This window comes from Pinus tabuliformis, chromosome 4_2 (assembly GCF_031772625.1).
Source record: "Pinus tabuliformis cultivar Carrire ecotype Pingquan chromosome 4_2, CPIR1, whole genome shotgun sequence".
NCBI classification, from domain to species: domain Eukaryota; kingdom Viridiplantae; phylum Streptophyta; class Pinopsida; order Pinales; family Pinaceae; genus Pinus; species Pinus tabuliformis.
In genome coordinates, this window is record NC_142304.1 from 716,335,729 (window position 1) to 716,348,845 (window position 13,117).

General features: G+C 35.0%; 1 pseudogene across 1 annotated transcript; it reads left to right on the forward strand.

Annotated features, from left to right (window-relative positions):
- The first annotated feature begins 241 nt into the window (after positions 1–241).
- LOC149171546 (early light-induced protein 1, chloroplastic pseudogene) lies at positions 242–1,074 on the forward strand (annotated as a pseudogene). The gene is made up of 2 exons (XR_016259559.1): positions 242–478; positions 590–1,074. The product of XR_016259559.1 is annotated as an early light-induced protein 1, chloroplastic pseudogene (transcript).
- Positions 1,075–13,117: the final 12,043 nt, after the last annotated feature.

The following is a 13,117-nucleotide window of genomic DNA, read 5'->3' on the forward strand; positions in this document are numbered from 1 at the left end:
TGAATAATCTATGGTGATGGTGATGCCCTCTACTATTTCAAGTGCGGTGCGCCGGTTGTTCGAGGATCTACGTCTCAATTTTTATCCAACCACGTGGAAACATAGTCCGAGGAAGAGAAACCTCGACTTGGTTAAGCGTTTACCGTTCAATGAATGACGGTAGATTTTTCCGTATGGCCTCCACATCCTTATATATAACACAATAACCAGCCCTGGAGTCTCATAACAGATCAATAGTGGCTATTCTTCTTTAGTTATTTCATATTGTTCTCAAAGTCCATATAAATTAGATTCGTTCTCATACATAGTGTTCATTATTATATTGCGATCATGGCCGCTGTAAATGCATCAGTAATGGCGATGAATGGAGCATCGCTCCTGCAACGGAGGCCATGAATGGAGCATCGCTCCTGCAACGGAGGCCAGCGGAAAGGTCAACAACCAGCAGGCAGCTTCGAGTAAAATGCATGGCAGGGGGGTTAGTAATTCTGTCGCTGTTTCCGTATCCACGAATAGAAGGTTTTATGTTATTCTATAAGGTTTTATGTTATTCTATATATAACTTAATTTGGGTCATGTGGATCCACAGCCGGAGTCAAGGCGATCACCTTCTACCCCTCCTGAGACGGTAAGCGATTATGCAAGCGCCAATTTTTACATTAACCTGCACTGCACTGAATTGAATTGACATAAATAATAATGCAGGTGAGCACAAACTTTAAGGACGTGTTTGCTTTCAGTGGGCCAGCCCCAGAAACCATAAATGGGAGACTCGCCATGCTCGGATTCGTCTCAGCTGTCCGGGTGGAGATAGCGAGCGGGAAAGACCTCGCCGCCCAACTGGCCAGCGGAGGAGTTCCACTGTTTATTGGAAGCGCGGTTCTCTTCACGCTTGCTTCTGTGATACCCATGTTCAAGGGAGTGTCCAAAGAGAGCAAATCACAGGAAATAATGTCTTCTGGGGCAGAGATGTTGAATGGGCGTTTTGCCATGATTGGCCTCGTTGCGCTGGCCTTGACTGAATACCTCAAGGGAGGTCCTCTCATCTCATGATCATCATCAGCTCTGTACCAAACTTCATATCCCTCAACTTGTATTCACTCTGCTATCACGAGATGGCACTGTAACAAATTGTTTTGGCAGTTTATGATATATTTATGATCGGTACATCTTTGGCAGAAACTCTGATTACAATTTGGCACGCTAATCTTGAACAGATATTAATTGACACCAACCATTACCAGGTTCCTAACAGGTTGATCTCACTTGGAAGGATAAAAACAAGCATAGCGATCAGTAACACAAACAAACTTTTATTCATTTGGTACTCGTAAATTTCTAAATTCCGTACTAACTAAATATTAATAATTATTCCAAAAGTGCAGCGAAAGAACTAAGATTTTTTAAATTGCAAAAATTGTATAAGGAATTTATTAGTACATATATGCCATATGTTATATGTATTTACATATTTAAATTTAAATAGATATTATAAAAAATAATATTTTAGTTTTATAAATTTTTATTATACATTAAGTTGTACATATTTATATATAATTATTTAATATATTTCTCTCTCTATATATAAATTATTTCTATAATTTAAATTAATTATATATATATATATATATATATATATATATATATATATATATAAACATTAGTTTGATATATTTTTAACAAAATACTAAAATCATAGAATAACCAATTTTAGAAACAATCGTTAAACTCAATTAAAATGAATGGATTAAAAAATCTATGGTTTATATTATATTATTAATTAATATTATTTTCTAAAAACTAAATAAAATCTATTTATAGTGTATTTTAATTTATATATGAATGAAAAGTGGTGATATTTCAATTTCATATATAATCCCAATTAAAAAACAAATTTGATACATCATTCATAAAATACCCAAAGTAAAAGATAAAAGCATAGTGTGCAAAATTTAAGGCATAAAAAAAGCCATTAAATTACCCCTACCAAAAATTATTTTTTTTAACTAGAATAGTACACATAAAAGAGAGTCAAATATGCTTAAAATCGCGGACCTCGGTTGAACAAATGTACTTGTATTAGTGCCTGTAGTTTTCTTGTCAAATGGCTAGGTATTTGTGTATAATTTTTTTTGTTTGTTAGGAGATGTTGTACTCTTGGAAAATGGTAAGCTTTAGAGATCAGTTAGATGGCCACACAATTTAGTTATGGGCTTTTATGCTAGTCCCATAGGGATGTGCCGCAAGACTTGACAAGCCTCTTTTATGGTTATTTTTATCCCTGTAATCGATGGCTATGTTAGCAAGTCCGGGCATTGAAACTTGAGAATGATTTAGGTGAGAAAATGCCATTCAAAGTAAATATGAATTTATAGTTGGGCGGGACTCTCATGTTCTTGTTAGGGACATAATTCAAACTACTTTAATTCATTATAAATTGTTTTAAATAGCTCATATCCATTAAAATCAAGCGAGTGAAGGGCTTAGAGGCTTTAGAACCCTTGAGGCCACTCTGTTTCATCACCCATACGTTAGATTTTTTGCAATTACTTGTTGAAATTTTTTCCATTTGATGATGGTAAACATTATGGAGTTACAAGAGACTTAATTCAAGCTAATGAATGATAATTTTGGATTAAGTTAAGACCTAGTGCATTTGTGATTCCCATGCCTAGATAACTAACAGGTGCATTAAGCATTTGGATAATTAACAAAAACAAATTCATGCAGGCTGCTGGTGCATTTTCTTGTGATTTCCATCTCTATTGTTTATGATTCCCATCCCTCGATAAACAATTGGTAGTTTATGTATTACTCCCTCAATAAATAATAAATATGAGTTCCATCCATAACTCGTGTTTTCGATATCCCATGCCTTAATATTCCTATCATTAGTGGTGCATTTGTAATTTCCATTTCTAGGTTTTACAACCTCCTTGCAACTGAATAGTTTTGTTACGTGGAAGGAAGCCTCATTTCGAAGACACTCAGGGTTAGAAAAAACAAATGAAGTTGTATAGGTTTAAAGAAAAATATGCTTTAATTCATAGGTCTAAAGAAAATAAATTGTTCCAAATTGCTGTGACCACTCAGGCCATACCCAAATTCATAGCTATTAAATAGACATCATCATTATAAGTTGTATACACCAGCACTCAAGCTTAGGCACATATTGAACCTCCACTTCTCCATGAGGAACCCTAATCTCTATGTGTGCATTATCAGACATTTTAACTTCATAGACCACATCAAGTTCCATAATGTTGTAGTCCTCATTCATAATGGTGGTACTCATATTTTCATTCATAAGAGAGTGGTAGAATAAACCCATTGTTTTTAATGCCTAGGACACAAATTTTAAATCATGATCCACAATTGAGGTATAATGAATTGTGGGGGAAAATGTGAAAATGTCAAACTCTATATCGGAGACTATCAACTCAAATCCCATTTATTTTCCATTGATATGGGTGGCTATGATATAATATTTGGGGTAGAGTGTCTATGCACATTGGGATCACTCATAATGTATTTGACAGAAATCTATATAGATTTCTCTAAAGGGGGACATGTATACACCCTTCAACGGATTTTGGTAAGGTCCCTTGAAATAGTCATTGCCCATAGTATGGAAAAATTATTAAATAAAGGCCACTCTAGAATTATTTGCCAATTTAATTCCATATAAGTTATGGATAATCCATAATTTGACATAAGAAATACTCTTAAATTTTCAATTGTTCCTTCACAAAAATCATCAAGTCTTTCAAACACCAAAGACTAAGTTTATCCATTCTTAAAGAAAGCACTAACATAACATTCCCTTGATCCTAGGAATTCAACCACAAAATGTACGTTCTTGTTAACACCCGTTTGCACAAATTGATATAAGAAAAAATATCACTCAAGAACTATTGAAGGTGGAGGTCATACAACCTACTACAAGCCCTTACTCATGAGTAGTAGTCTTGATATTAAAGAAGGAAGAAACCTAGTGCAAGTGTCCTAATTATTAATGATCTTCTAGATGAAAAGCATGGAGAGAAGTTTTTCAATAATAAACATATGAAGGTCAATATGAGTTTTTTGTGTTTACTTTCAATATTTATTAAACTTCGTCAACCTTCTAGAGCCTCATGAAAAAAAATTCAAAGCCTTTCTATGCAAGTTTTGCTAGTCTTCTTTGACGATATTATGGTCTACAATAAAGCATTGGAACTACACATAGAGAATGTTGATAATTCATTGAAACTCTTTCGAGATGACCAATCTTTTATGAAGCATTCCAAAGGTGCCTTTTGGGCTCCTAGGTTTGAATATCCATGATTATCCCCGTCCTAAAACACTTCGATTTTGAGGGGATTTTTAGGAAATAAATGATACTGCAAAATAATTGTGAACAATCATGGTAAAATTATAGTTCCCCTTACTGTACTTGGCAATGCTGCCTGTGTGTTTCATGACATGTCCTTAACCATCACTTGAGGATCTATTAGCTCTAGAAATATGTCTGTTTACTAACACCTGTGAGTTCTAGTGTAACATAAATCATGATCCCAAAAATTGGTATCAAATACAGGTTCCTTTAGGAATAACTTTACCACTACAAGGTAAATTGATAGGGCATCATGGCTAAACCAGAAAGTCAGGATGCTTATTCAAGTAAGATACCAGTACTTGATGGTACAAATTATGTATTTTGGAAAGTCAGTATGGAAGCCTATTGCATGTCCCTAGGTGTAGATGTTTGGAGTTTTGTATTAGTTGATTATATTGTCCGAGAAACCCCTCCTACAAATGAAAATGATAAAAATGTTTATGGGAACAATGAAAAGGCAAAGAGTGCAATTCTCTTTGGCCTTAATCAATATGACCTTGTAAAAGTAATTCAATGTAAGTCAACTAAGGAAGTATGCTACAAGCTCTAGAATAGTTATAAAGGAGATGAGAAAGTTAAGCAAGCCAAACTTCAAGCGATTAGAATGAGGTTTGAGAGCTTAAGAATGAATAAAGAAGAAAATATACCAGAATATTTTCTTAGATTAATGAGGTAGAAAATATGATTAGAGGATTTGGAGAAGAACTCATGAATGAAGTAGTTTTCTAGAATGTATTGATATCTCTTCCTATGAGATTCAATTCTAAGATCTCATCTACATAAGAGATATCAAACTTAAAGTCTCTTTTAATGAAGGCGCTACATGGAACTCTCACTTCCTATGAGATGAGAATAGAAAAAGAGAAGTTTGAGCAAAAGGAGGTAGAATTTAAACCCTCAATGAAGAATAAGGAACACAAATATCACCAAGAATGTTCCAACTATGAATTTGATCAAGAGTTGGCTTAGTTTGCTAGAAAGCTAAAACATGGTTTAGGAAAGTATAAGGGAAATCTACCCTTCCAATTCTTTGAATGTGGAAGGTTTGGGAAATTTTCCTCCAAGTTTCCTTATTGAGATAAGACAAGAGAGGAAAAGGATCAGAAGCCCAGAGATAAAGCTCAAGAATATCATAAGAAGAATCCTTTCAAGAAAAAATGGTCTCTACTCCAAAGAGGATAGTTTTGCATTAGAAGGAAATAGGCAAGAGTCTCCAAAAGATGAGGTTGATGAATTCTTACTCATGGCATTAGAATCTAAATCTAAATATAAGAACGAATCAAACCTCAAGGAAGAAGAAGATGAAAGTGTAGTAGATCTTGAAGGGGAGCTCATCAACGCCCTTGATGAATTAAAGATGACCTGAAGGAAGAAAAAGAAAATAAAAGAGAAGTTGTTTTGAGATGAAGAAGGTTTGAAGAGTTTGTTTACCAAAGTAAGTTTGAGGAAGCTATTAAGAGTGAAGACAATCTGGCACAACAATTAGAAGAAAAGAAAAATAATTGTAAGAAGCTAGAAGATGAGAGTAACCTCTCGAAACAATAATTGACCAAGAAATGGAGAAAATGATTATAAAAATATATAAACAGGAAATTTTGTCTCTAAAACTCAAGCTTGATGATGCAAAAAGGGAAGAAGAGGTTTTGAATGGATTAATCATTGATTGGGAAATAACTGCCATAGTTTAGAAGCAAAGATTAGCTATGAGAACAAACCTTGATAAGTCCAAAATTGAGATGGAATTAGACAAAACAATTGTTGAAGAAACAAAGAAACTAAACCACGTTATGAACAGTGCAAGCCAACGGAATTCGAACTTAGATCTGATCTATTCTCAACTTGGATTGCGCAGTAGAGGCAGGCAAAATAGTGGAGGAGATTTGAACCCGTAACTTGTTCAGATCTGAGCTAGTTTGTGTGTAGCATGTGGAGATAGTACTGAGTACTTGTGAGGAGTATTGTACTATGTATTGTTACATGTTCTCTATCATTATAATATACAGATAGTTGGGGGTTTTCAGCTGTATGCTTTCCCCATTACATACTGTGTTGATATGTGTGATTGATGTTTCAATGTGCGCATGCGATTGTTTTTTTTTAATTCCGCAAATTGATGATCAATGGTAGAGGAGGTTATGTATTATGCATGCATTGCGCAAATAGTGTATAATCAAGATAATCTCTGTGAATAAGTGTTATATTATTCAGATTTCTACAGAACAAATATTCTTCAATCAAAGAGTAAAAATCCAGGAAAAAAGAAGTGAAAATTGAGAGAAAGAAAAAATCATGAAAATTGCTAAAAAAAAAATTGAAACAACAGTCACTAGGGTTCTAAATTTTTAAGCTACTCGAGTTGCCATTTGTTAGTATGAAGTTTCTTGGAAGTTGCACCAAAATCCTTCACTTATGTTAATCGTGACATATAACCCTAACAACAAAAATGAATGGTTTTCATTTCTCTTTAGATCTGAAAAATAAAATATCAAAACTCTACAACAAATAATATACAAATATAAATGAACATGTACCATAAAATGATATATTGAGAATCCAATGGAAATAGCAGAACTTTGATTCTATTATTGAAAAATAAATGTTTATACATGTGAAGAGAATGTATAGACTTGGATCTAGAGATCCCCCTCTTTGGGATGGGTCCTTTGTACCCTATGCTTCAACTATTGATTCAACTCATTGTCTCTCAAAGTGTATGTAATGGGTAAGAAGAAACAGTGATGGCCTGAACTAAAGATGGGAGCTCAAATCTCACAAGGCAATAATCAGGACGATGAGAATAGTCATGGTGAAGAATGAGGAGAAAACCATACTATTTATAACAAAATATTATGATAGATCTAGATTTAAGATAATAATAAAAGATGTTGGAATAAATCAAGATCTAACCGTTAGGAATATTTTATTGCATTTTAGAGAGGGAAATATTATTTAAAATTATCAAATATCTTTATTTAGAAAATTACTACAAAGATGGATAACATAGACATAGTCCAACTCTAGCCAAATAATTGCACACTTGCATCCATTGCTATTGGACAAGGAGCTTGCATCTAGAAGAAGGTAAATACTGCAATTTTCATCTTAATTCCAAGCCAAATAAACCTACATACATCACCCATTAGGCCAATTCCTCCATCGTACCCTTCTCCATAATACACAACAAAATAAGTGAGAAAGAAATAAGATTTATAATGCTCATGTATAAACTTATTATTACATAAACTTTGTAAAATTTAAAAAAAATATTCAAATGTGGGAAAAGTTGGATAGTAAACTGCATTTATTTGCATTTATAAACCATAAGTAAAATTCTTTAAACTAACTAATTAATCTAATTATGGAAAATCCTTATGTCTTTTAAACCTTTATTAACTAATTAAAATGCCCACTCCCTATGGACATTCAAAACCTACTCCCACCTGTTACAATAACCCTTTATAAAAAAATGGATAGACGAGGATAGAAATGGTTCAAAACGTGATTTACACGAACTCCTAAATTCTAGCACGAAGTTGAGACTTACTACAGGTTGAATAATCTATGGTGATGGTGATGCCCTCTACTATTTCATTATTAAAAATCTAAAAATCTATTATTTCATTAGTTGGAAACGTTCCAATTTTTACAAGTGCGGTGCACCGGTTGTTCGAGGATCTACGTCTCAATGTTTATCCAACCACGCGAAAACATAGTCCGAGGAAGAGAAACCTCGACTTGGCTAAGCGTTTACCGTTTATGCAAGCGCCAATTTTTACATTAACATGCACTGCACTGAACTAAATTGAATTGACATAAATAATAATGCAGGTGAGCACAAACTTTAAGGACGTGTTTGCTTATAGTGGGCCAGCCCTAGAAACCATAAATGGGAGACTCGTCGTGCTTGGATTAGTCTCAGCTGTCGGGGACATAGGAACAGATGCAAGGGAGCAGTTCCAACAACGCGGTCTTGGAACAACGAGTACATGAGATTCAACAAGCAGCCGCTCAGTGCACTACCGACCTTGCAACAGTTTGAGCAGAGTTGGGAGGTCTCTGCAAAAAGATCTCCGCACCGACAAAGTGACTCGAGGGTGAGTCATGATGTTTGTTCTGGAGGCCTGTTGGGCGTGGAATCCCCCACATGGCAAGTCTTAGGGCTTAAACACCATTATAAAGACAACAAATTGCGAGTGTGGGGCGCGATGTTGTAATAGAGTCATAGAGTTGTCCACCATTACTTTTGTAAATGTAGTGTCAGATTGAGAGAACTACCCATGGTCGGAAAACCATCGGATTGTATAAATGGATTGATGACAATGGAATATAAGGATAGAAAAGTATCTGAAGTGTAGAGTTGTGTCTTTGGGTCATAGAGTAGGAGAAGGCTCTGTAGCTCAGTGCGCATAGGCCTAGTAGTATGCAGTTGAGTGCGCAGACCCCTGCAGCTAAGTGCGTAGGTAGGTTGAGTCTATAACCATTTGAAACATTAATAAAGAGAAGTTTTACCATATTTCTGTTTATATTTTCTTGTTTTATGCATTAAAATATATTGGGTATGAATTGCATGTTTACTAGTTATTCACTCTGCGAACTTATATGAATATGCTGAGTAAGTGAATGTAATATAAGGTATCTATTTACTTGAAGATAACTAACTGTTATAAGGAGATAAGTAAGATCCATGGCGTGACTTGGGGAAATAGTGCAGATCACTGCTCCAGCAGTGTGAAAGCCCCACAGTCCCTGGTTAGGGCTACGCGAAGGCAAAGATAATAGGTTGCGAAGGCCATATAGGTCTAGGAATTACGCGAAGTAACATGCGTGAAGGTATTCACAGTTTGACTAAATCAAACCCCTCAGACATCTCAAGGGTGCGGAAACTTGGTTCCAACATGCCCCCATACTGCTTCGGGTGAGACCTCAGTCTGCGCTGCACGGATTGTTGCTGAAAGGGCTAGTAGTACATTGATTTGTTTGTCTAATTAAACTCCCAACAGGTGTCACGACCCAACAACCCAACAAGATGCATATTGAAGGTAGAGTGTTTGTGGAGAATTTTGATGGCCCGGGTGCTAGTATTGCTGTTGGTTGGCATCCAAGTCAACCTTGTTTGACTTACGATGGTTATAGTGATGTGGAAGTGATTTGATGAAGTGTTGTAGAGGCGCCAGTGACTTCTGGAGGTCATGTAGAGGCTTGCGAAGCTTTGGAAGAAGTTTGAGAAATTTATGAGTTGAGGAAAGATGTTTCCCTTCATCCTCTACCCCAGTTGCATGGATGATGAGTCACAGGATGATTGAAAAGCTCCAGTCATTGGTAGGCAGTCCTATGGGAGAGACTGGGGAGATCTATTCGAATTTAACCTGTGTTTCAAGTGTGACAGAGTTTTTTCAGGAGTTTTTCTCTACATTCCTCACGCTGTTAAGCTAATTTTGGCATTGTCGGATGTTCTTGATCAGAATTTTTCAGCATATGGTAGGAAAAGTTCGCGGGTCTGCTAGAAGTTGATCAAAGTTGAAAATATCAAATGGATAGTGGTGTTAGTGGTTGATTTAGTAAAAAATCCTATCTTAACCAAATCTTAAGCGTGTGCAAAAATGGTTAAGTGATCCATAACATGTACAATTTACAAAGTTACTCAACATAGGAAAGTGATAAATAGAGGAAGGTACTAATTGGTTGGTTTTCTTGAGAACGTTAGAGTATTCCATTCCGAGGGTCTCGAGAATGAGTATATATTGCAGCAACAACTCACATTGTTTGGCATTTTTTTATCAATGTATTGTGTGCAGAAATTAGAGATAGAGTTTAGAAGAAGATTTATATTTTATGTTTTGATTGTGGCCTAAAATTGGCAGCTTGTGGTGTGTTAGAGAGCAGAGATTGTTGTGACTAGAAGATAAGAAATAACCCTCTTAAGGGATTTTTTTTTTTTTCTAATTTAGATTTGATGTATAGGATGATGGTGTTTGTGGGTTTCTCATGTTGAGCTGATTGAGAACCCATTATAAATCATTTATGAAATGTTGTTTGCATGGAGGAAGTGAAGGCATGGAGGCTTAAGAGTAGACATTGATTTGGCATATTCAGTAAAAGGAAGATATTTCTCCATCCAGTTGGAGTTGGATAGTCCAATGGTAGTTGGGAGAGGATCGTTGGTCGTGGGAGCTTCGAGCAGATATATTTCGATATATCCATGAGAGGAAACAATTTTCTGGTCTGATGGATGCCATCATAATTTGAAGCAAGTTGATTCTTCTAGCTTATGAGTGTAAGCTAATCCATGTACAATTTGTTCAACAGATTAATAAAATAATTGAGCAGTGTAACAAAAGTAGGGTGGTGTTCTCTTGAAAGGGTTTTGAACATAAATACTTGTGTTCTTATGTGTGCATGCTTGTGTTGATGTTTCTCATGGTTATTATGTTTGAGTTTATTGTTTCTTTCATATTTAGTTAAGGAAATATTGTGAATGGGCATGGTTATTTGATATTGTGGTAACAATTTTAAAATTGATATAAAGGCCATCACTACTGATTCATCCCCCCTCAATACTCAATACATTTCCAACATAATTTTTTTCTTCTTGGTAGTCAGTCAGCAATGCAGAGCCCTAGACCAACTAGTTGGGGAGCGTTGTGGAGATTTTCACACATTGAGACCTAAGCCTAACCCCCTCTAAATCAGTTTTTTGGCACGCTCTGGTTTTGACCTCGAGATTGTGGATCTTTTCAAGCTCCCTACAAGGACAAATTACTATTTCTCAATGTAAGTGGTCGATGGGGGTTTGTGGAATCCTATCCCAGTGACCCTAAATCTAATTACAAGATTGTTTTTCCCTATTGCCCAATTGGGCTTAATCTATGTGAGTTAAGTTATAATTAGTGTGGACTGTTTCAAGTCTTTCCTTAGTGGTTGTAACCAAGCGCTAGTTTTATTAGGGTGTGAGTGTTTGAATAATGTGTATGTGGATGTGTTTATTAAATCATGTTCTATGATGGCAATGCTACTGAGAAATAAAGTGCATAAACTATAAATAATAGTAAAAATGAATAGTAAAATAACAACAAATGGAAGCACGCAATTCCCCACGCAAAAATCTATGAAACGATAAGAACAAATGAGGACAATACAAGAAACCCAAAGAAACGAAAATACCAAAAGATTTAATGCATAAGGGGCTAGGATCTAAGGCTAGATCTGCTAAAATGATGCAAAAAAATCCAAGAAAAAACATAAGGGAAAGTATTGGAAAATAACATAAATCAAATTGTGAAAAGAAGGATGCTCGTGGCAATCCTAAAGAATAAATTCAACACATGTCTCAAAAGGAAACAAATCATTCTAAAAATTACCTAAAAATGACTGCAAAATGATGGCAACAATGTTGGAAAACAATGGCTAAATGTTCTGCGCACTAGATTCCTCAACTGAACAAATTGTCTCCAAAATGGTAGAGGTGTACTCTAAACCCTAAGGGGATTTTCCCTTCATCGAAATGAGAAAACATACTAAGAGACTCTAGGCCTAGGAGTGAAAGGGAACAAGAAGAAACCCTTCCTGACACATGTGCATAACTGTTGCCAAAATTATGAAAAAAAATTGTAGATATAGGGGGCACAAGTTTTGACATGTTTAATGTGTCCTCAAGCATAAAACAGCTCAAAACGTTTGTATGGGGTGCAATATTTTGTCAAAAAAAATTGTGCTCCATCCCCAAAGGAATTTCTTCGTAAATTTATTGCAAACAGTGTCATCTCTTGCACGACTGGTACATGTGATCTACAAAAAAGACAAGGAAACCCAACAGAACAAATATTCTTCAATCAAAGAGTAAAACTCCAAAAAAAGAAGTGAAAATTGAGAGAAATAAAAAATCCTAAAAATTGCTAAAAAAATGTCGAAACAATATTCACTAGGGTTCTAGATTTTTAAGCTACTCGAATTGTCATTTGTTAGTATGAAGTTTCTTGGAAGTTGCACCAAAATCCTTCACTTATGTTAATCGTGACATATAACCCTAACAACAAAAATGAATGGTTTTCATTTCTCTTTAGTTCTGAAAAATAAAATATCAAAACCCTACAACAAATAATATCCAAATATAAATGAACATGTACCATAAAATGATATATTGAGAATCCAATGGAAATAGCAGAACTTTGATTCTATTATTGAAAAATAAATGTTTATACATGTGAAGAGAATGTATAGACTTGGATCTAGAGATCCCCCTCTTTCGGATGAGTCCTTTGTACCCTATGCTTCAGCTATCGATTTAACTCATTGTCTCTCAAAGTGTATGTAATGGGTAAGATGAAACGGTGATGACCTGAACTAAAGATGGGAGCTCAAATCTCACAAGGCGATAACTAGGACGATGAGAATAGTGATGGTGAAGAATGAGGAGAAAACCATATTATTTATAACAAAATATTATGATAGATCTAGATTTAAGATATTAATAAAAAATGTTGGAATAAATCAAGATCTAACCATTAGGAATATTTTATTGCATTTTAGAGAGGAAAATATTATTTAAAATTATCAAATATCTTTATTTAGAAAATTACTACAAAGATGGATAACATAGACATAGTCCAACTCTAGCCAAATAATTGCACACTTGCGTCCATTGCTATTGGACAAGGAGCTTGCATCTAGAAGAAGGTAAATACTGCAATTTTCATCTTAATTCCAAGCCAAATAAACCTACATACATCACCCATTAGACCA